The sequence below is a fragment of the Triturus cristatus genome, chromosome 6, assembly GCF_964204655.1.
Source record: "Triturus cristatus chromosome 6, aTriCri1.1, whole genome shotgun sequence".
Taxonomy (NCBI): Eukaryota; Metazoa; Chordata; class Amphibia; order Caudata; family Salamandridae; genus Triturus; species Triturus cristatus.
Window position 1 is genome coordinate 1520026026 of NC_140589.1, and position 24799 is coordinate 1520050824.

General features: G+C 42.3%; 1 protein-coding gene across 5 annotated transcripts in view; it reads left to right on the forward strand.

The window, feature by feature from the left end:
- PLCB4 (phospholipase C beta 4) overlaps window positions 1–24799 on the forward strand; it is a 1018018-nt gene that overhangs the window by 45279 nt on the left and 947940 nt on the right. The gene's annotated exons all lie outside the window — the stretch shown is intronic.

Below are 24799 nucleotides of genomic sequence, written 5' to 3' on the forward strand. Positions count from 1 at the left end.
GTCCGATTGAGGACGAAACGCGTTGGCGGTTGAACATTTTAAAAAGACTATTAATAAAGAATGAACTTTAACATCACAAGATCATATTGACTTTTTTCTTGGGAAAACAACTGCTTGTTGTAAATTTATTTCACTGTGTATTTAACACGTTTAATACTTGAAAGTGTGCTGGGCTGTTTTGTTGTATTGTACTAGAGTGACCGGGGAGGTTCCTTCTGGTTTCTCTATTTGTGACCTAGGGGATTGTGTCCCGAGCCCTCTGCACCTTGTTTCTATCTGACATAACTCACGGGGATGTCAAGACTGGTGCGGGTGTCTATGCTTTGATCCCCAACCTTGTGTGACTGTCATTTTGTTTATTACATTTTTCTCTATTTCTCAAATTTGATTTAGGATTTTTATTGTTTTGCATTTTGGCTTGATTACTACTTTTGTACTGCATTAATACTTTACACATTGTCCTAAATTAAGCCTGTCTGCTCTCTGCTATAGCTACTAGAAGGTTGAGCTCAGGTTAATCTAGTGACTTTGAGGTTTCAACCTGACAAGGGTTGTGATTATTCCTTGAGGTAGGTAGTCACCCCCCCTAAATAATAATACAATTTCTTACTGAAGATATTCTGTGAAGATGTTCAATTTTCTCTTCAAGTGCGTTTTACTAGCTAGAAAACAGTCTCCACGAACCATTGCATGGTTATTACACATTTATATAGTGCTTATGTAATAAACAGACATTTACATCATACATCTTAGTACAGCATTATCAAGGGGCAGATTTAGAGTTGGGTAATAACCAAAAGTCTTCCAATATGGAAAGGAAGTGCAACCCCTGAGGCACATCTACCAGTGAAAAGCCCTACATCAGAGAAATAGTATGGTTGAGGAAATCAACCAGTGTTTTCTCCTTTGAATTTAGCACTTCATACACAACTCGAAGGGCAAGTTGAAATCAGTCTCTAAGACTAAACTCTAAGACTCCTCAAAGCCTGACAGCCGTGGTGAATAATGTTAGCCATCTACAACTATCTTGTTGCCCGCCCAGTAAAATAATAACTTTTCCGTGCCATGTCACTCCATACCGTAGGCTCCTCCCTTTGAGGCTTCTTTCTTCCTTCCTTCTGCATTGAAGTGTAGAGACGGGATGACACCAATTAAGGTATGAACGCTTTACTCAAGTCGCAGGTATAAAGGAGAGCACTGAAGTAGGTCCTACGCAGAGGACAGGCTTTGCACCAACTGACATTGTCCGCACATTCCAATAGAACACCCCAGCGCCCCAACCCAAGTCATAATTTTATGACTCCAAGATATTACATGAAGACAAATGCAAAACCTTATTTAAGGTGACGCCCTTCTGACAGGATTTTTATCTGCTTTCTTCTTGACAACTTATTCTTTTTTATTGATGGACTTCTCAGCCAAATTCTTTCCCTCTTACCATTATTTTCCCATCCTTTAGGTGCAATGAAGTGGCCTTGGGTCTGTAACAGCATTATTTAATTCAGTAAACAAGTACCCCGTGCTCCGTGTTTAGAGGGGCCACAGCCGCAGTCAGTAGCCATTGACTCACTGCTAATCATTGAAGATGCTGTCAACTGAGTCGCCTCTTTAAGTGCCCTTAAGTATCCCTTCTAGATTGAAATTAAATGAAGCACATCCTCCAAAACTCAGCAATGCCCAGTGCTTAATTTGAGCCAGTGGTTTCTGGTGCTCATCAACGACACTTAATCATCAACATCTATGCTTTTCATGAGCACCAGTTAAGGATACATTAATTTATGATAGGCACGGGGAGATTAAGTAATTTGCCCATCATCCCAGGATGTGGAGCTGACACCAAGACTCGAGCATGGTTCCCCCAGCTCTGAAAGGCAGCTCTGGCCATTATGCCAGATCGTCTACCTGTTTTCATGGTTAGTAGTTGGTTCTGTTTTAGGCGGCACTAAGAGTAGAAATGGGCTGGTGTAAGCTGCCTCCTGACAAGAGCTTGGACACTTTTTTTTACAAATTAGCCACTGGCAATGTCTTGTAAACTGAAACCACATAAAGAGAAAGGGCGCGGCACGTGGACCATGCTCATAAAACTGTACTTCTACCATCACTGCTACTTGTTTATGTTCTCCCGTGTCATCTCTAGTGACTCTGCTTAAATGGAGCAGTGACGAAATAACATTAAATAGCATGTTGCAGAAATTAGGACACATGAAAATGTCCTTGGTAAACGTGATCTAAGTTTGGAAGGAGACGCCATTCGGTATTTTGCAAATATTTATCCCCGCATGGCTTCGCAGTGACTGGTAATTGAAGTTTCATTGCACCACCGACAGCATGCCAGGCCGCCGCCTCTCACTTACTGGGTCTGTTTGTGCAGGATCCCAGTATGTTTTCAGAACACATTTCCCCGCCACCTGCCACCACACGCATGCTTCCTTATGCTTTTATATAGCCGCATTATCAACAGTTCTGTAGCCCAAGAGGGAAGGTTGCTATGCGGCAGATTCGATTGCGAATAAGGCATTGCTGGGATTCTGCGGAGGGAAGTACATTTTTTTAAAATGCCTGCTACTATTAGTAGCCTTTACAAACATCATATTCTCTTTCAGATCCTTAGCAGTTTTTTTCTTCCGATTTACATTTTTATGCATTTTAGGGTTCCATTATGGCCCTCATTACGAGCCGGTTTTAATTGAGCTTTTTAGGGTTTATCCCATCTGAAACATACTGGGTACAATCAAAACCACATCACCTACTACATTTTGCAGGAAACTAAATTTTGGAGGAAAAACCTTCTGGGCTTTAAAGGAAGAAAAAGTCTCAGAAAATGTAGGCACGTGAGGATTTTAGGGCATTAAGTACCAATATCCACATTATGCCTCATTTTAGTAGAAAAACGAATAGTAAGTGCCATTTTTGCACCCAATAAATAACGTACCACACTCAATTGTTACTTATTGCTCATAATGAGGATCTGTAGCTCTACATTTAGTGGTGGCCGGCACGGATCGGGAGTGGTGGGCGGGAGATCTAAAAATTTAAAAAACACTTACGTTATCGCTGCGTCTCTCCTCCATCTCTCCTCGCGTCGGGAAGCACCGAAGCTCCCCTGACCAATAACAGCGCTGCAATGCAACGTTGTGCTTGGTCTGAGTGCCGTGGTTTGGCACTCAGCCAGGGAATGGGAGCCTGGGCATGTTCTCCACACAGTCTGTAATGCAGCCTGGGTGGAGAACATGCAAAGTGCGCATGAATGTTTGCCTCTCCTGAGACAGCCGGCCAAGCATTCATGCTCACTTGGAGTGGGCTAACCAGTCCCCCTCCTGCTCCTCTGTCATTGGCACATGCCCCACCCCACATAGCTGTTGGACCAAATAAAATGATAATAACATTGAGTTATCATTTTATTTCTCCTTTTTTTCACTGCTAAAAAGCAGTGGTGTGACGCTCCTCCACCTTAGTGAAGGACCGCCACTGTTTACATTTTCAGTTAATTTGCTATAGTTCATGCTTCTCTGGCCTTCACAACTTACCCACCACACATGATGCACAGTTGAGAGGCAATCGAAAACACAAACCCCGTGGCCTGATTAAATGTAATGCCTTTTTTACCCTTTTATTAATATGTGTGGTCACTTCTGAATAATATGCTGCCAATCTGAAAATAAAGTCATGGTTAATATCCAGGCGTAGGAGGGGGACAGAGTTGCATTACAGAGTTACTTGCCTGCACCCCATGATCCTGTTTTTCAGCATATGTCTTACCTTTATCGAAGAGCCACCCACATTTAACTCTAGCATTCATTTTTGTTTAGGATTAGATAGTACCCTCCGTGTGAGAACCTTTTTCTACACTCTGTGTGTGATACATATGCTCTTAATCTTTCCCATTTAACTTTAATTGCTGTGGCCTTTGTTATCACATATATCAAAAAAATCTGAGGACATTTTGCATTGATAATTAATGATATTTTGTGGGTCGATTATTCTGGGATGCAAAATTACTGCTATATTCCTTCTTTTCCTTGAAAATTAGATTTGCGGACTGCCATGAAAGGACAGGCGGAAAGGACATTGTAATCCCTACGGCAGTGCCTGAGCAGGCACCGCCCATATTGTAGGGATTACTGTCCCTCCGAAGGTCTCCTTGAGCCCGTTGTATGCGCAGCAGTCGATCTCTCCGGAAGATGTCTCCGCCGCGGGGAGACATGCAGGGGCAGATGGCAGTGTTACCGCCACTGACGACCTAATGGTGGTGGTCCCACCGCCATCATAATCAGACCCTTACTTCCTGCAGACTTTCTACTATTCGTTTGTGTGGCAACTACACATATCTTCTAGAAAATGGGTAAATCATTGGCTCCCATTATGATTTCAGGGCTAAATTGTGGTCCTTGTGTAAACTAAATTTACGCAAAGATTGGATTCATGAATTGTGTGATAATTAGTACATCCTCACAGTTTTCCCCAGACAGATTATGGCAGGTCAAACCTGCCAAATTGTATCAGGGCAAAAAACCTGTAAAAAAAGACAAAACATGTGGAATTCAATTCCACCTGTTATGCCTTATTTTCCTGTTAAAACTGGGGATTATTTACCACATGTGGTAAATACCTCACCCTTGGGTAAGGGTATTTACCATGTGGGGTAATTATCCCACCCTACTCTGACAAACTTGTTCTGAGGGCCTCTGAGTTTCTTCACTGAGTATTTAGGAACTACAGTTACTGAAAGGACTAGAAACCAGGAAGTTGGTAAATTAGGGTTTACCTGTTGTGGTTTTACAAGAAAGGGGAAACAGCTATTCTTCAATCTTGATCAAGACCACATTGTAAAAACAAATTAATTTTTTTACTTTGTATTAATAAGGCAATGAAAATAAATAAAATAGACTGATACAGGGAATGCAGTAAATTCTGATAATTTGAGAGGTTGGAATAAGGTTGATGGGAAGAGTTGGTTCTCCCATAACTGAACCAGCTGGAGATTATGCTGAGTGCCCTGGCTGACAAGGAGCCAAACCACGAGGAATCAAATATAAGGTATTTTCTTTCCCAATAAATGTACTCTTCCTTCATTCCACTCCAACGGATGAGTAGAGTCAATGGACTCATGTGACACAATTTCTCACTGTAACACAATGTGGAAAAATGTTCTATGAGAGAATTTACAGAATTCAAAGAATGAGAGAGCCATTTGCCCATGGAGAAGTAATAGAGCAAGGCTGCAATTAGCAAAACCAGCAATAACTGCAACAAAGACTATTCCATATCATCCTATTATATGATGTGCATTAGGGTGAGTTGTACTTTACATGGCCTCAAGAATGAAAACAAAAAAAACAAAAAAATCTGGAGAAGTGTCAGGAAGGACAGATAGGGCATTAAGGGATGAATACTCAAAATAGACTCACCAATGTCTCCAAAACAGTTGCGTACTGTTTCAAGTAAAAAGTATAATAAAGCACCACAGGCTATATTTCCTCTATATCGTACATATCTTTTAATTTGTCAAAGATGAGGTAAAATGAGAGAGAAAGATCCTAATTTCTTTATTAAATTATGGGTCCGATCAGTGGCGGCTCCTCCGCTATGGCGGAGGAGTGTCCCTTACCGCTTTCAAGCAGTGCGAGAGCGGAAAACATAATATGATGATAACTTGAAGTTATTATCATGTTATGTTTTCTTTGTTGGGGAGTGGGCGGGGATGCTCAGCTCACGGAGCAGGGCAGGGGCAGAGTGGTTTGCCCACTGCAGTGCGCAATGACTGTTTGGTCGGCCTTCTCAGGCCGCCCAAACCAGTCATGGGCACTTCCCCATTCTCCATGCTTGCTGTATTACAGCCTCCATGGAGAACAAGCCCAGGCCCCCATTCCCTTGTTGAGCGTCCACCCAGGACGCTCACAACCAATCACAACACTGCATTAGTCAGGGGAGCCTGGGTGTCTACCAATCACAACGCTGCAAGCACAGTTGTAATTGGTCAGTGGGGCCTGGCTGTGCAGTGCTTCTGGAGAATAGCAAGAGCTGGAGTGGAGACACAGGACCCGGAAGGTAAGTTATTTAAAAAAAAATTATTATGTGTGACCACCCGCCATCACAAACCCCCCTACTCCCGCGTGACCTGTGAGCCACCTGCCTCCCCACCCACTAGCCATGCCGGACGCTGCTGGGTTCAATGCTAAGAACAGCTGTTTATCCACTGAGGAGTGAAACTGCGATATGCCTTTGATTACAAGCTTGGAATAAAAACAGTTTAGATATGTTTTTCATACAGATTTGTATTTTTATTCCTCTTTTCTTTCAGACTATAGCTACATGGATCTGTATGAAATGTAAATACAATCTGTGAAGGATTGTAATAATATCTCACAGGATCATGGTATTGCTCTACGAAGTTGTGAAAATCGACCCTTTCTGCCTGGTCACCTAGATTTTACACCTTTTGCTAGGCCCTATGATTTTTTAGGCTTTGGAAGTCTGCTCCTGTGGTGGATTGGTACTTAAATTAGTAATGGTCTGATGTAGAGTTCGTCGGACGGGGCTACTACGTCTCAAATGTGGCGGATATCCCGCCTGCCATATAGCTATTGGATTATATGCACATGTAATATGGGGGATGGGCTATCCGTCCTGTTTGTGATGGAGTAATCCTTCCACTGAACTCTCAATATGGCCCTAAGTCAGGAGGTAAAATATTTGACCAGGACAAACCTGGTCAGTATATCCGAGCCATGCTCCAGCACAGTCAACCGCAAATTGCGTCTAGGTCCCAGTCTACTGTGACTATAATTGGTACCTTGTGCTTTTTATTGCCATTTCTAATTAACACTTTACAGATTCATATCTCTGGTGCTTCTTATTGGATTTTTGTCATTTTAGTGTAATTTTGTTTATTACATTTTTCTAATTCAAATTCAGGATTTTTATTGTTTTACATTTTGACTTTATTACTAGTTTTTGTAGTGCATAAATACTTTACACATTGTCGTAGATTAAGCCTGTCTGCTCTCTGCTATAGCTACTATAAGGTTGAGCACCCTGACAATTGTTGTGATTATTCCTTGAGGTAGGTAGTCACCCACCCCAAATAATAATCTGAACTCTTACAAAATGTATTCTGCAAGATGTTAGAGGTTCTTTTCAAGTGCTTTGTACTAGCTAGAGAACAGTCTCCATGGACCATTGCATGTTTATTACACATTTATATAGCGCATGTGTAATATACAGAAGTTTACATCAGATATCTGTATACATCATAAGTAAGGGCCTGATGTAGAGTTAGGTAGTAACCAAAGGTCTTCCAATATGGACATGAAGTGCAACCCCTCAGGCACATCTTCCTGTGAAATGCCATTACATCATAGCAATAGTATGGTTGAGAAAATTAACTAGTGTTTTCTTCTTAGACTTTAACACTTCATACACAAATCGAAGGGCTATACTTTTCAAGTTGAAATCAGTCTCTAAAACTAAATTGTACTCCTCAAAGCCTCGCAGCCGTGGTGAATAATGTTAGCCATTTACAACTATTTTTTTGTTCGCCCAGTAGGTCAAGGTCTTTTTTGTGCCATGTCATTCCAAACCGTAGGCTCCTCCCTTTGAGGCTTCTTTCTTTCTTCCTTCTGCACTGAAAACAAATGCAACAAACATTGGAAATGCAATCGGCTTCACATCTGTTTGATTTAGAGCTATTGGGATTGTAAATGGCAATGTGTTTTATCTCTGTGTTATGGTATGTATGTTGTGTGTAGTTGAATTGTGTTGGTTGGAGTGAATTAGTTAGTTGTGTAATTGTGTGGCGTGGAACTGTGTGGTGTGGAGTGGATTTGTGTGCCATGATGTGTTGTGGCATTATGTGTATAGTAATTATGTGGTATTGAGTGTACTTGAATTATGTGGAGTGTGATTGTGTGTTATGGAGTGAAATTATGTGGAATGGTATTTTGTGTTGTGGGGTGATATGTAGTGGAGTTTAATTCTGTGGTGTTCTATTGAATTTTGTGGCACAATGTGCAATTGTGTGGTGTAGATTGGATGTATGTGGTGTGTTGTGCAATTATGTTGAGTTGTATTATGTAGTTTGGTGTGGAATTAGGTGGTGTGGATTGGAAATGTGTGGAGTTTCATTGTGTGGCGTGGGACTGTGGGGATAGCTATGTGTTTTTGATGTCGAAAAAGAACAAATAGGTAGGAGCTAAGCTCCAGATCTGTGTGTTTGGGTGTTAAAAAAAAGAAAGAGAGTTAGAGCTATTGGCATTGTAAATGTAAATGCATTTTACCTATGTGTTGTGGATTGGAGTGGATGTATGTGGTGTTAGTAGGTTGTATTGTAATTGTTAGTTGTGGCATTGTGTGGCGTGGAATTGTGTGGTGTGGAGTGGATTTGTGTTGTGAAATGATGTGGCATGGTATGCAGTTGTATTGTATGGATAGTAATTATGTGTTGTTGAGTGTATTGGAATTATATGGAGTGGGAACTGTGGGTAATGAAGTGTAATTATGTGGAATGGTATTTTGTTTTGTGGAGTTTTATGTAGTGGTGTTTAATTATGTGGTATGCTATGGAATTTTGTGGTATGATGTTGAATTATGTGTTGTAAATTCGATATATGTGCTGTGTAGTGGAATTGTGTTGAGTGGAATAATGTGGTTTGGTGTTGAATTATGTGGTGTGAAATGAATTTGTGGGGATTTGAATAGTGTGGCATGGAACAGTGTGGTGTTGAGTGAAATTATGTTCACTGGAAGTGTGGCATGGAACAGTGTGGTGTTGAGTGAAATTATGTTCACTGGAATTATGTGGGAAGCTGTGGAGTGTATTTAGGTGTATTGTTGTTATGTGGCATAGAGTGGCTTTATGTGGGGTGTATTTATGTGGTAGGGAGTAGCATGTAGATAGGTGGAGTTGAATTAAGTGGTGTTGAGTGGTATTATGTGGATTATAATTATGTTGCCTGGTGTGGAATTGTGTGGCGCGGAATTGTGTTTTGTGGAATTATGTGTTGCTCTGTTGAATTTATGTGCTCCATATGTGACTGAGCAAACTTCCACCAATAATGAAACTCATAACGCCTAAACAGCAGAGGCGCTGGCCTGCCTCAAGAGCAGGAGAGATACAGTATTGACACTTTACAACCCCTCCCTTAAAGAACAGGATCCCAGTAAGCAGAAGTGCAAGCTTCCCACACACAGAATGTACACCATATGAAGCAGAGCAATGTTCCAAAATAAATAAAACTGAAAGCACGGAGACAGAGAGGCGCAGAGCCGTGACAGCTAATACACCACTGTAAGCTATGTGCACACACACCAGATCCAGCGCAGGACAAAATATTGTTACTCCCTCACTAACACACGGATATGGCTAGACAGTAGCAATATAAGCTTTTTCACAAGGCAAGGACAGCATAGGGAACAGAGAAAAGTCCCCTTGTACACAAGTAGTATTAGTAGCAGTACAGACGGGTTCACCACTTTCTTTACCGTTAGTGGGATCCCCAAAGAATAGTCAAGAACAATGCTAGCTTCCCCGATATACACATAATAAAAGTACTGAAACGAGCAGTTGATTTACATTATGCTGTATGGACTTGCATAAAGCACGCCTGCTACTGGCCTAGCATTTTACAACTGTGTGTGGGCAGTCGCAGTCACCCTTGGGTATAACTGAATAAATGAGTATCATGTAGATAGCGCACTCGGCAGATGTAGGTGCTCTTCACTTTGTCCAGGACTCTCCCCTCTTTTTGTACTCGTCCCGGGTCTTGGGGGCCTGAGGGACAGCAGCATAGGGCTCGAGCATCCTTCTCAAGGCATCAAGATGTGATGAGATGTTATGGGAGAGAAGCGAGGAGGAGGGAGCGAGGCAGAGAGGCTGTCAGCAGTAGGAATTGAGGGATTGAGGCTTCTGCGCATATCAATGCTGAGGGAGGGCAGGCTCAGTGGACAACGCAGAGGAACAGGCTGAGGATGGGAGGGAGGGGGAGAAGGTGAGACAGGGAAATGGTGAGAGAAGAGGCAGGGCTGAATACAACCAGTAAAACAAGTGGGAGGATGTTGCGCACCATATAGCTGTCGACATTGGGATAGGGGAACAGGGTGCGAGTCTCTGTATTCTCTCTCCCCATGCCTACAAAAAACAATCCCAGTGGAACAATTTCAATTTAACAGTGGCGAAACCGAACAAAATTACAAATGCTGTATGTCGTAGATTGGCGATGGATTAACGTGTATGAGGTGAAAAAGCAGAGGAACAAAAGCCCAAGCAAGCGGCCAGGAGAGAGCGGAAAGAAGAAGTTGTGCGCCCAAACTATAACATATGGCCAATAGTGCAAGGATCCATGTAGCAGGGACAGTCTCCAGGGCAGAACAAAACAGCCAAAAGATGGGTCAAATGTATACTATTCACCAACAAAGACAAAGGAATTTCTAAAGACAGACAAAAGAACCAATGGTAAGCGCTGGGCGTGTTCAAAGCCTATAGACTGACTACCACATGTCTTAAAGACAGCGCATGTGCTACCTAGGCGAGACCTAAAAACATATTAAAGACTACGCCTTTCCGGCAGGCTTATGGTCTGCTCCCTTCTTGACTATACATTCTTTTTTATCGATGGATTTACTTCACAGCTGAATTCTCTCCCGCTTACCATTATTTTCCCATCCATTAGTTGCAGTGATGTGGCCTTGGGTCTGTAACAGCACTATTCAAATCCAGTAAACAAGTAAATAAATAACACCAAAAGTTACTTGACACCTCATTCTCCCTAATCAGAGGAGCCACAGCCATATTTAGTTGCCATTGGAGTTTAAATCTGTGGTGCCTCACTGTCAATCATCTAAGATACTGTCCACTGAGTCTCTTCTGCAAGTGCCCTTAAGTATCCCTTATAGAATGTAATGAAATGAGCTGCATCTTCCAAAACTCAGGAATGCCTTGTTAACCCCTTCGCCGCGGCAGGGATTCCGCCGCGGCGCTGGGGTGGGTTTGGGGGCAGCGCGGTGGCGCTGTGCTCGTGACGGAACCGCTCCGTCACAAGCCACGGTTAAGCTGTGCTCATGACGGAGTGGTTCCGTGACGTCTCCGCCCACTGCGCTAATCGCCCGCACAGGCGGGGAATTAGCGCCGCGTGGGCGGAGCGGCGGCCAACGGCCGCAGCATGACGGAACCACTCCGTCATGAGCACAGCGCAACCGTGGCTCATGACGGAGTGGTTCCGTCATGAGCGGGGAAGGGGTTAAAGGAAGAATACATAGGAAAAGGGATAAGCACGTGGACCGTGCTCATGCAACTGTACTTTTACCATCACTGCTACTTGTTTTATGATCTCCCGTTTCATCACTAGTGACTCTACATAAAATGGAGCAATGACACAGGAACATTAAATACCATGTTCCAAAAATTAGGACACATGTGGAAAATGTGCATGGTAAACGTGATCTAAATTTGGAAAGAGAAGCCATTCTATATCTTGTAAATATTTATCCACGCATGGCTTCGCAGTGACTGGTAATTGAAGTTTCTGCACCACCGACAGCATGCCAGGCAGCCGCCTCCCACTTACTGGGTCTGTTTGTGCAGGATCCCAGTATGTTTTCAGAACACATTTCCCCGCCACCTGCTACCACACACATGCTTCCTTATGCTTTTCTATTGCTGCATTATCAACAATTCTGCAGCCCAAGAGCTGATGGTTGGTAGTGCGGCAGCTTCAAGTAGGAATAAGGGAGTGCTGGTATTCTTCGGAGGGGACTAGAATTTTTTAATGCCTGCAACTATTTGTAACCGTAACAATATCATATTTTCGTTCAGATCCTTAGCAGTTGTCTTTTCTTAGGGCTCTATTATGGCCCTCATCAAGAGTGACCTGATAGTTTGGAATTATGTGTTTTAGGTTTTATCCCATCTGAAACGTACTGGGTGCAATCAAAACCACATCCCCGTTAAATTTTGGAGGAAAACCCTGCTGGAATTTAAAGGAAAAAAAATCCAAGAAAATATAGGCACATGCGGATTTTGGAGCATTGAGCACTAAACTCCAAGTTCTGCCTTTTATTGCACCCTATAACGTACCCACTCAGTTGTTATTTATTACACATAACAAGAGTCTGTAACTTTACATTTTCAGTTAATTTGCTATAGTTCATGTTTCACTGGTCCTCAGAGCTTACCCATCGCACATTAGGTATAGTTTAGAGTCAATCGAAAGCAAGAACCCCACTGATTGAGCCAGGCACCATGTTAAACGGAACTCCTTCTTTAGGTCGCAGTCTTCCAGACAGCGTAACTGTGTGGTATGTGAAAGACATCTTGTTTCAGAAAGTTGAGCATAGAATGCATCTTCCCATCTCTTGCCATTGGCTTTGTGGTTTTCTTGCTTCTTGTTTACTGGCTTTATTTGCTTTAGGCTGTCCAGCTTGAATATGTACCTCTCCATGCAAAGCTCGTGTTTAAAGTATTCTTCCACAAACTCGTTTTCTGTAATACATAGGCCTGTAATTCTTGTTCTTATCTCATCACATTTGCTGGACACTCAAAGACAGAGGTCAAATGTCAGGTACTGTCTTCCGAGAGTGCTTTGTTTCTTGTTGCTGGAACTACCCTCCTCCTCTTGAGCCTCATTTATGAGGCCACTTGCGGCACTGGAACGTCACTTTTTTGACTTTCCAATGGCACAATGTACCCTGGCGTATTTCCAACTCCACGGAAAGCCACTTTGCGTGGCTTTTCATGGCCTTGTAGATATGTGCCCCTTTCACGCAGAAGATTGCGTGAAAGGAGCTTTCCATGAGTGTTGCTGTGGGTGTCCCCCCGCAACACCCTTGGAATCTGAAGCATTCTCAGATTTACGAGAAATCGTAAACCTGGGAATGCGTCAGAATCTAACTCCACCCTAGGAGTGGCGTTAGGGATGCAAAACAAGGAGAAATGTTTTCATTTTTCCTTGTTTTTTCCTTTTTCTATGTGTGCTGCATTCTGCAGAGGAAATCGCCTTAATTGATTGATTCTGTGCAGGAAGGTGTTCCTTCCTGCACAAAAACGATCATCCCCGCAACGCAGGCACCCATGCACCATGGTGCAAGGATGCGTTTGTTGGCGCGTAGCAGCCCATTGTGGGCAGGGGAAATGGATAGGAATGCACTGTATCTCATAGATATGGTACATTCCTGCCCTTTTATTTTGACATAGGAGACCCCTTGTTGCTAAGGTACCTCAGCGTCTGTCGGAAAGCCTATGATTTTTTCGTACATTGTATGTCTGTTTATGGTTTCGTTATGCCACAGAAGCATGGAAATTTTTCGTGTTCGTGCTACGTTCACTTCATTGCACTGTTTTTGTCATTGTTTAATTTAAATCGCGCATTCATATTGGACTGTATGGCGGTATTTTTTATATTAAGTTTTCCCCATTTGGCTCGCAAGAGCAGAAAATACAGATATAATTATATGTGGTACATTCAAAGAGATGGTGGCATAATGGCAAACCAGTCAGCTTATCAACCGGGCTGGTGCCTCTGAAAGGCCGATAGGTGTCCCATGTCAGACTCATTACATATGACTGATTCACTCTAGCCCGTTTGGCCTTTCCACAAATCACAGATCAGTTTATGTGCCAGTGCGGCCGTGAGTACATCCATGCAGACTGCTGTTGAGCAGCTGGGTTCACAGCATGATGATGAAGCATACCACAGAAAGCTGTCTTAAAGTAGCCGTCGGTGTCTCAGGAAAAGTGTCCCTTGCCAAAAAGGAGTTCAATGAGAGGCAGTGATTTGTTTGTGGGCTGTCCGCAAGGAAGCCTTAATTCACCATTTCCTTATAGCCTTCCTGCAGTGATGAAGCGATATCGTTCTTGGCAACCGCCATCGCATAAGCCATAGAGCTCTCACATTTCAGCAAAGGGGTGGAGGGTGGGGGACTCATACAGGTTAACGGATCATTTTTAGATCAATGCAGACATGCAGGAACCACAAAAGGAATCCTGCAGAATTGTGCGTAGCATGCTGTGATTAAAAGACATCTCATGGAAAATGTAAAATATATGCCTTTATTTACTTATCTGGAACAGGGCTTTGCAATCTGAATGTAAGCATCATCCCACTGATACCTATCACTTAAGGGTGGCCCTTTCTATAGAATTTACAACAGCCAACCAGTAACACTCGAAAGATTCATTAGAACCATTGAGAGATCAACCTCTAATGCTATTATGAGCAAAGCACTCAGCAAAAACCTCACCAATGCTTGCATATCTAAGATCCTCTTCGTTTACATGTTGGTAGCCTGTTCAATGGCATAGGTATGCTCACTAAATGAAAACAAGCATTGGCAAAGCCAATAGGTCTTGAACATGGGAGGTCTATTGGCTTTGTCAGTGTGCTTTAGCTATATTGTACAGCAGTGTTGGCTTCAGTGCAGCATAGCTGAAAGTTTAAAAAAAAAAAGTGCTAAGGTGCGGTTAAGGCTGACCGTGCAACATGGTTAACACACATTGGCAAAACCAATAGATCTCACATAGACTAGACATATTGGCTTTACCAGTGCTCTTTTCCCTTTTATTACCACCTGTGGTCACTTCTGAATAATATGTTGTAAATCTGAAGATGAAGCCTGGGTTTATTTCCAGGCGTTGGAGGGGGACAGAGTTGCATTACATCGTTACTTGCCTGCACCCCATGATCCTGTTTTTCAACGGAAGTCATTCCTTTGTGGAGGAACCACCCACATTGAACTCTAGCATCTATTTTCGTTTAGACCTAGACAGTATCCTCTGTGTGAGAACTTTTTTTTTCACTCTGTGTGTGATATATATGCACTTTCTATCACATATCTGGAAAAATGGTGAGGTCATTATGCAGCAAGAATTCATTACATTTTGTGGGTCGATTATTCTGCGATGCAAAATTACCACTCTGTTCCTCAGTGGTAGCCACCACTGACAAAGGGGGGTGGTGCGGGAGGTGGGAGCAAGCGCATTTAATAATACTACTTTTAAAAACGTACCTGCCACCCCCTGCGTTGCGTCGCTCCTGCAGGCCTCTTCCTGGGTCCCAGCAGCCCCTGCGACAGACTCCCAGCCAATGGGATTAGCCTGAGCAGGCAGCAAAGATGCTGCGCTCAGGTCATGGAGTCTGTGGGGTTTCTCCAGCCCGGCTGCAGAAACCTAAGTGTGCACGTGTGTTTTGGTTGGCCTGAGACAGCCGGCCAAACACACATGAGCACTTAGGGAGTGCACAAGCACTCCTCCTCCACCCTCCCATGCCCGGTCCCTCCATGCACAAGCTGGTTTAGAGTCGGCAAACGAAAACTAAAACCATACTAGAGCATCCTTTTATTTTTTGTTTGCTGGCTCTGCGTCAGGCAGTGGGGCGACGCTCCTCTGCCATTGCGGAGGAACCCCCACTGCTATTCCATCTTTTCCTTGGAAATGAGATTGCCCAGTGGTTAATTTGAGAAGGTGGTTGCCCGTGGGGACAACAACACGTCCTTGTATCAATTATTTACCGAATGCAAGAGCATAGATCAGAAAGATGGAGGAAGAGAAAGACGGCAAAACCGTCACAAAGGCAGAAAGCAGGAATCTGCACAAGTGAGAGGAAAAAAGGGGGCAGGGTGAGTCTTGTAGTGTATTAAAGACAACTTGTCTTGATATTTGTTGCACCAACATTTATTTGCACGGGCTGCTGGCTTCTGAGCAGAGCTTCAGCCACCTTAACTCTCTCTTTCACCAATGAAGCACTTGGATTGCCCTCTAGAATTGGTGTTTCCTCGCCATATCCCTCAAGGTTTTGGTTTTTGGGGCTGTTTCCCCCTACTACAGTTTCTATTTTTTGCTGGTGAAATGCACCCAGGAGTGTGTCAGCCTCTCCTAATCCCGATCTGTGCAGTAATTCCTGGCACCGTCTGAATTGGAATTTGCGAGATACCTAGAATGAGGGTCCGTGTGTCATATTTTTATTTCATTTTGCTCCGTTTTTTGCGCACTGCTCAGCACTGAGTGAAGTGATTTACAGTCCCTTTGATTTGGCTAATGCTGTTGAGAAAAGTGTCATAATTTCAGGCTGTAGTTGTACGTCTGACTAGCATTCACAGATGCGTTTCTTACATGTCTCCATATAACCTCAGTCATTTTTGAACATTTTTGTGGCCCCAAAATGCCTGCAAGATTCAAGAAATGAAAGCAGGAAATGGAAAGACGTCCTTGAAGAACAGTGTATTTAAATTTCACTTCCACCTGAAGAGTCTCAGAAGAATTCTTAGGTTCCCTGACACCCTTTGATTTCCTACAAGTGCGTCCCAGGTCCTCCTGCCACTTTCAATGCCAAGACTGGGGCTTTTGCAGATCCATTGACTGACCTGACTTCCATTTGTTCTCACTTAGAAAAGCAAATAGGCATTGGCAAAGGCAATATGTTTGGCTTCAATTAAAATCATAAATAAACTATTTAAAATAGCAATAGGTCATCAGGCTTCTGTAACGTTAAACTAGATCTAAAAATTGATGCGTGGAATGCAGAATTAATCTTATTCGCTAGTACTCTGCCCTACACTACGGTCTATCGAATTTTCTTCTTTTTTTTGCCCACTATGCTGCTAGACAGAGGCAAGCCATATGCAAATAAGTCTCAGTTCTCCTCCAGTAAGACAGTCTAAGATGGACTGCCTGGCCCGATCCAATCTTCATGACAACAATAGCAACCTCAGGCCATTTTTGGTCTATTTGGGCCTCATCGGTGAGGTGCATCTTCAGACCAATGACCTTTTGGTGTCAGGCCTCCAAACTGGAAGATATAAAAACTGGGCCTGGCATTATGCTTTCTCCTGAAAGCCACTTCCCCTAAAATGGTTAGGCACAGACATGTATTTTTTCAGTAAAATAGAAAGACAAATATTTCTGACCATGGAGTCATGACTTCCGCTCCCGAAGCACTACTTGCCATTTAGTTTAATAAATCATCAACTACTTTTGCCAATTTCGAATTTATGTCACAGTAACAAAAAGCTGTATTCTGGCAAACACATAAGTGGCTAAGGGCAAAAGAAGTCATCGTGGTGCCTGTGTGACTAAGCCAGCAGCGTTGGCTGGTTCCTGTGGTATCCTGTCCAACTCCTGCAGACGCGCTCCAGCGCCTTTGGCCAGTATGTGGCCTGCCACTTATGCTATTTAAGGCTGTGACTATACCTGTGCTCTTTTTGAAGCATGAGCTAATTTTCACAGGGAATGTTCTCCTCGGGTAAAGACAATGCGCGCTTTGTGGCAGGTGCTCATTTAGCCGAACGGTTACATTACATGCCTTTTGTGCTTGCACACACAAACCTCAGGCATTGGCAGAGTTTTGAGGCAGGTAAGGACATTGGCTGCACGTATTTCCTAATTTGAAATATTTTGTAGTTGCATTAAAAAAAATGTAACCGCCCTCACGTTCTTTTGTGTTGACTAGCCTGGGATTTCACACTCCTTGGGCTCATTTCCCTAAAAAGACATCCAGCAGTATTTGTTTTTGTTTGGCGGAAACTTAGTAGCTTAAAGGGCCCGCTGAGAAAACAACAGCGCCACCCAGGTCCACTGAGCATTCCATGAGCAGGGCCTGTCATGATATGTAGATGTGGTAAACACAATGTCATAATATATTTCACTATACTAATTCACCACTAATCCTTTATGGGTTCCAGTGCAGCATGCTACTTGCCAAAAAAGTGCTTCAACACTTCATCATGGGTATCAAGCACTATATAAATGCAAACCTTTTTCCCTCTTCTATCCCTCCACTATACTTCTCATCTCAATCCAAACGACTAACTAATATATCCACCACTCAAACTACTTTCATTTTTCACTATACTAATTCACCACTAATCCTTTATGGGTTCCGGAGTAGCGTGCTACTCGCCGAAAAAGTGCTTCAACATCCCATCAGTGGTAGCAAGCGCTATATAAGTGCAAACCTTTTACCTCTTCTATCCCTCCACTATCCTTCTCAATCCAAATAACTGACTAACATGTCCTCCACTCAAATTACTTTCAGATTTCACTATACTAATTCACCCCTGATCCTTTATGGGTTCTGGAGTAGCGTGCTACTCGTCGTAAAAGCGATTTGGCGCCTCGTTAGGGGTAGTAGGCGCTATATAAATGCAATTACAATAGAGTACAATAAAAATAAGTTGCTATGCTACAAGTTTGTTTCTCTCTAGGTTGCGCAAAATATCATCTTGTTTCATTGGAATTTGAATTTGGACAGGAATCATAACATAGTAGTTTATGATCCTGCACAGTAACATAGGCACAGATCTCAAACATCTTTGATGAAAGTCAGAAATCTACATATAGCAAATTCCCTCCATTATTTGCATTGGTTTCTGGATGATTCCCAAACACCACATTCACTACTTAGGAAAATATATGCAAATCATAGATGCCAATGCATACTCCAATTCGTGTTTCCGTGAATTATCTAATCCGTAGAAGTGAGGAGGATACCTTCATCAGCACATGTAGATTTTTTTCTTTTTATATCCACTTAAAAAATATTTTGAGTTTGTGGGTGTTACAGGCATTTTGAAATGGGCAGCTACTACACTACCAAAATCGATATTTCTTGTTCACCCTACCCCTAAACTTTCTATTGCAGTAAATGTGTCACACTTGCAGATTTTCTTCGGGGATAAGTGGTATTCGCTGTCAGAAACAATCAACCACCCACAATCCCAAATCCTGATTCTATGACTCAGGATATATAATTCTAACCTCAATTCAAGCTTTTGTCCATTTTAATGAAAAAGGTTTATGAATCATTTTGTGGAGTTCTCTCAATCTTTTGAAGAACAAACGTGGTTCAGTTGAAACAACAAAATGATATACAACATAGTAAAATGAAATAGGCTAGTTTTTATCGTATACAGTCGGTACAACTGATCTTTGGCTGCTGTTGTCTATCTCTAGCACTGCACAACAAATAATGAATAGCAGAGGCTCTTAAACACTGCCCCCATGGGTGTTTTATGCTATGAAAGTATGAACAGAAACATTGCTAGTACATATGAAACAGAATGTCTAGATGTTCTGCTTTTCTTCATAGTAGGGCCTGTTCCCAAAAGCGCCATTTCCAATGGAGCTTCAAAGATGGCCGTGGCACCCTGTGCAAAGTGTCACTTTGTCAAATGCTCCCCTGGCGGAAGCTGTGCTTGATGCGTCTATTGGGGATCTGATGCCTGCTACTAGCTTACCTCTAGACCGCTGCCTAAATTGGCATTGCCACAGAATTGGACTTAAGGCTCCAAATGACATAGATATGTACTTCAGGACACAGAGTTGCCAGCTTGCCTGTAGTTTCAGGATTTGTAATCTTCGAGAACAGCTGTCATTATACTGCATGTGCTGAGCACTCATCCGTACCAAGCTTCATCATGTGGTGGATACCACACTCAAACCCATTTGCTGTTGGATCATTGTTCGGAATGTCTACTGATGAACAATTTGTGTTGCTCCAGCTACTTCCTTAGTAGGAGGACATTTTTAAGCACTGTTTAAACTTCTTAATTGTTGCTCATCTTTTGAGAAAGGTCTGTCTACTCTTGCAAGTCAGCTTGTTTTCAATTTTTCTGGATAGTTGTGGACTTAAATGAAGACAGCTCACCTATTTAGCATAATGTGCAGATACACTCAATCTTTGTGCAACTTTTCCTCTGGGGCACTGGTATCTACCGGTGGCGATGGTAGATTGTTGCTCTACACTCTTTATGTATATGGACGTGTTCATAAATGTGTACGTGTGTGTGTGTGCGTGCGTGTGTGTGTGTGTGTGTGTGTGTGTGTGAAGGCATGTATTAGGTGAGTGTCTGCGACCACATATGCTCTGTTTCCCACCAGCTTCTCAAACCTGCCCTCTTCACTGAGATGGGCTACATCAGGATATACCTTCTGTTTTGTTCCTAATGGGTCTTGTAGTCAGAACCTATTCTTCTCACTCACCCACCCCTTCTCATTCTCTCACTTCCTGTTCAGTGGAGGATTTTGTGGCAGTAGTAAAGTAAGTATCTCCTGGGACATTCTCGTTGTTTGGTTCTCCTGTTCTTGACCAAAGGCAACACTGAATCCATAAATGCCCTTTAAAGACCTTATCGAAAGTATAAATTACCATTTGCCTACAAATAAGCATGATACTGGCAAAACACACTTATACAATTGTAGAAATGTATTTCTGTTGTAGTGGTTTGCAATTTAAATATGATTTTCAGAATATTGACTAATATTTTAAAATCTTTCATTCATCTTTCAACTTTGCTATTTTAATAACAGAGTTTTTAGCTTAGAATTTATAGGACTGCAGCATATTCTAGTGAATCTATTCTGCTCTGCAATGACAGCCTCGCAACCTGCATGTTCTATACTTTCGCATGACAACATACCATACTATTCTCAGCTATACTGTCACGGTCACAATCTTCCATTATTTCCCCTTCGATTCCTGGCATAAGAAAGTATAGTTTCCTTTGCCAGATACCCATTGCCCTTTTAACTAGCTGGTGCAAATCGCCTTTTTGATGAAACTCTTCTGGAATTGTCTTCCATCTAAAATAAATATTGCATATGGCGTTCTTGTTTATCACTAACAAAATCAAACTTGCTAAAATAAAATCCATGCTTAACCGCTTAACCAGAGGAAGATATAGGCGACTTAACCTTGCAATGAAGAAGTATTTCACCACTTAAAGAGGTTTGCAGAAAGGCACTCTCATGGCATTTGATAACATTCTTCTGTGAATATTTTATGCACTCTGGGCAATATCAAAGTCACATTTTCTTAATGACAAACCACAACAGTGTGTAGTGGGTTATTTGTTATTTAGTTATATTCACCCCAGGTTCATGCTAACAACATTCCCATTAAGCATAGAACAAAAAGTCATCCTTGTTCTTTGATCTCTGATACACCTTGTTCCCATTCTTACATTAACAGCAACACTTTTCTTTATGTCTCTGAAAGGATCTATCTTGCTTTTTCTATCTCTCTAACATTATGTTCCGTTCTTAATTTTAAACAATACAGGACAGCCAATTACAATGACGCATAAACTGGAAATACCTGTCCTTGGGTTACTATGAAGAAAACACATTTTCATTAGTGAGCAGAATTCAATTATCTATGGCCAAGTAATCAAACAAAACCTCCAGTAAATGGGAATCTAAAATGTCCTTATGGAGAAAAGGTATACGTCCGTACAAAGATTGTCGTGGTGATAGGGCCTAACCCAGTGGTTAATTTGTAAAACAATGAGTGCCAGGGCTCTCGTCAGGAGGGTACGACACCTTGCTCCATCCATTGCCCCTGCTATGCTGCCAATTACAACACAAGTGTGACAGTTCATACTTTTCAAGGCCCCCAAAGCTGTAAGAATGCCTTGGGTGGCATGCATTCGTGATTGGTAATGTATATAAAGTTAATAAACAGCTGTTGTTGTGTTCATACCCAAATTTGTCAAACAGCACCACCATGTGGCAGACTGTCACAAGAGCTGGTGCTTAGAATTAAGTGTCAGCGCCAAGCACCGGAAACTACAGGCTCAAATTAAACACTGGTCCAACCGCCTTATAAAGTTTGTCAAGGACTGTATGCATGTGCGCATCATATCACTGCAGAGAGGGTGCACTACCAGGATGAGGGCATGCAAATGTTGAAGCCAGATCATCGGGAGTATATGAGGACCTAAAGATGGCGGGTATGGTCTGAGACTCCACCCATCTGTGGAGGGGCTTCAGGTCCCTGTAAAAGTTCAGTAAGCCCACCAGCTGACACATAGGTGCATGGTGAACATTCTTCTGCTCCAGGGGTCAGTGCGGGTCTGTAGCGGAGGCTGTGCTATGTCTACTGTTATGCCATGCATGGACCCATTTTGCATGCTTAGCAAAATATCGCGTTGGACCTGATTGACAAACGTCAGTCAGGGACGGGGTTTATTGTAAAGAAGCGGGAAAGTTTGAAGTTAATTGTTAATTGGATGGGTGTTAACGTGGGTGGGTCTATAGGGGTGGTTTTTTTGGGGGGGGAAGATAAAAGACAAATGACGGATATAACCATGAGTATTGTTTCATGCAGAATGATTAACATGTACATGCTTAGCCAGTTAAGGATAAATATGACATGCTTCTTTATTTGGAAAATGTATACATGTGAAGACATGAATATGGATGAATACAGGACATTTGATAACGTACGACGTATAAAAAACTGCAAAAATGTATACTTTGTGTGCATACCAACCAAATCCAATTAAAAAACTTATGTTAAAAAAAAAGACAAACTTCAGTCCGAAGTTTACTCACAGTGGGTTGCTCCTGTGTCGGGAGTAAAATTTTTTATCATTGTGGCATTCACAATTCTTTTTGACAAGGAGTGCTCCTGAGAAGCTTTCAACTATCACAGCTGTCCCATGAGTGCCCCTGCAATTCTTTGTAAATGAGTTCTTTGGATGAAAAAATATACCTTTGCATATTAGCTCATGTGAAAAACCTGGCCAAGTGCAGTGGCCCTTGCAACCGTCCTTTCTTTCTTCTACCACAGGGAAAAATGTTATCCCTGCGGAAAACACCCCAGGCCCTTTCACCTGGGAAACCTGGTTGTCGTTTCTCTCCAATTCCAACCTGGAGACAAATGTATTCCTATTATTCGCAAGAGCAAAGATCACCCATGACCAGGGCGGAATGGGCTGTGAAAAAGGTTGTGATGCCCACAAACATGTAAATCTGTGCGTGTTAACATACTTCAGAGAGCAAGCACTCTTGCTAAGTAATACCTGCTCAATCTTCTTCCCATGAGCAAATTTATTCAGAAGTACAATTGCACGGAAGAAAATATGGGTGGATAGCCACCTTTTCAGAATCCCAAAACTATATCAAGACTCATACGTTTAATAAATTGTGCACCTAAGGTGCACACTTCAGAGGACTTTAACACATGACCCCCAATGTACTTGGCATCCACCAAGTATACACAGGGTTCTTTTTAGTAACACCACCCTTCAATTGTATTTTTATGCCAATCGTTCCTAAATAATTTCTTTCATTTCTCAAAAGGAAAGTATTTTCTCGAGACAATTAAAAATATGCCCAACATTTTACGGAGGTGAATTTTAATTATAGACCAAGTTTAATTTTTTTATCTTTGTGTCTGGTGACATGTTACATTTTCGAATTTCCCTCCACCTTGAAAAAGACTGATTCAAATATATTTAAACATACCCCACACATACCATGATTAAACACACCTGAATTCTAAACAGTGTAAATTACTGAGAAAACAGTCAAGAAACCTAAGAAGCTCAAATACCTTACTCCTTATCCCTCCCTAAGTCTGCAATCAAAAACCCTAGCTAGCTCCTTCTCCAGCAGTGTCTTATTTTGATGTTCTCCCTAATGTCTGATTTTATTCGCTATGTACAGCGCTCTGATACCCTCCGGTCTTGCCAGCGCTATATAAAACTACGTAAATAAATAAATACATAGCACTTTTTTTAGGTCTAGCTCAACGGTGCAATTCTCGGTAGGTCATAGTGATACCATTTCTTTAAAGTATACTTCACGTCGACTTTGGCTCCACCCAGAGGATTATTAACCTCCTAACAAGTGTTTGTGCCTATTTGATGTATATTTCAACTTCTCTGGGAAGGCTTTCACTGGAATTGCACGAAGCGGTCTTTTACACCCAGTCATCACACTGTCCTATTAACTTATTTCGCTCTTGTGTACATTATCTACAGAACGCAATCCTTTTGACACTTTTATTCAAACATTTGAAACGGATGTAGGGTAGGCTTTAATTTGACAAATAGCAAGCGGTGGATCCAGATTTTTAAATGCCTGGGTTTAGATGTGTTGGCACATTCAAGCGAGTCCCATTGGCTTTGCCAATGCTTGTTTACTGTACATTTGCAGCTGCCATGTTCCACAGTTTAACGAGGTTGTGGACTTTTTCAAAAGAACAAATGTGTGTCTGCCATGTGGTATAATATCACGAGGACGCAGTGCAAATATTTGTTTCTGTGCATTTCTCCATGTCAACCAGATTTCGTTTTGACGACAGTTGCCTCGGATGCATTATGATAGGCGGAACAGAGGGCACCCCATTCTGCTCTACTTTTACGGTATTAACGTGACCAGAAGCAGAGTCATGTATGCAAGAATTTAGGGCATATCAACAAGGGCTTTATCTCCGCTTTTTTGGCTCTAAAAGCCAAAAAAGCGGAGATAAAACTATCGCCCTATTTACAAGAGGGTGCTAACGTGCATAATCGCATGTTAGCACCCTTTTTCCCGACGCCTCCCTTTGCATCTCTAATGAGATGCAAAGTGGGCGTCACTGGGCAGTACAGCCTTGCAAATATCGCTGATGTGCACATCGCGATATTTACAAGGCTGCCCCAGCATTTTAACGTCTGCTAAAATCCTGATTTACCCATCCCTAACATAGGGGGTGGATTATGCTGCTACGACCACAGGGTCGTATCAGCAAGGTTATCGCCCTTTTGCAGGGAACATCGCTGGAAAACCAGCGATGTTCCCTGCAAAACGGCGATTTCCCGCTATCTCTGGAATTTTTATTGCCCTGGAGCAACGTGTTGTTGATAACGCGCTACCAGGGCGATAAATTACAGAGATAGACGGCGATGAATAACAAAGCGCTAAGCACGCTTTGCGTTATTCATCGCCGTTCCTTGGTAATATGCCCCTTATTAAGATAGAAAGTATCGCAAAAACTCCTGTGCACCGTAAATTTGTAAAACTGCATATAAAGCAGATTGCACATCC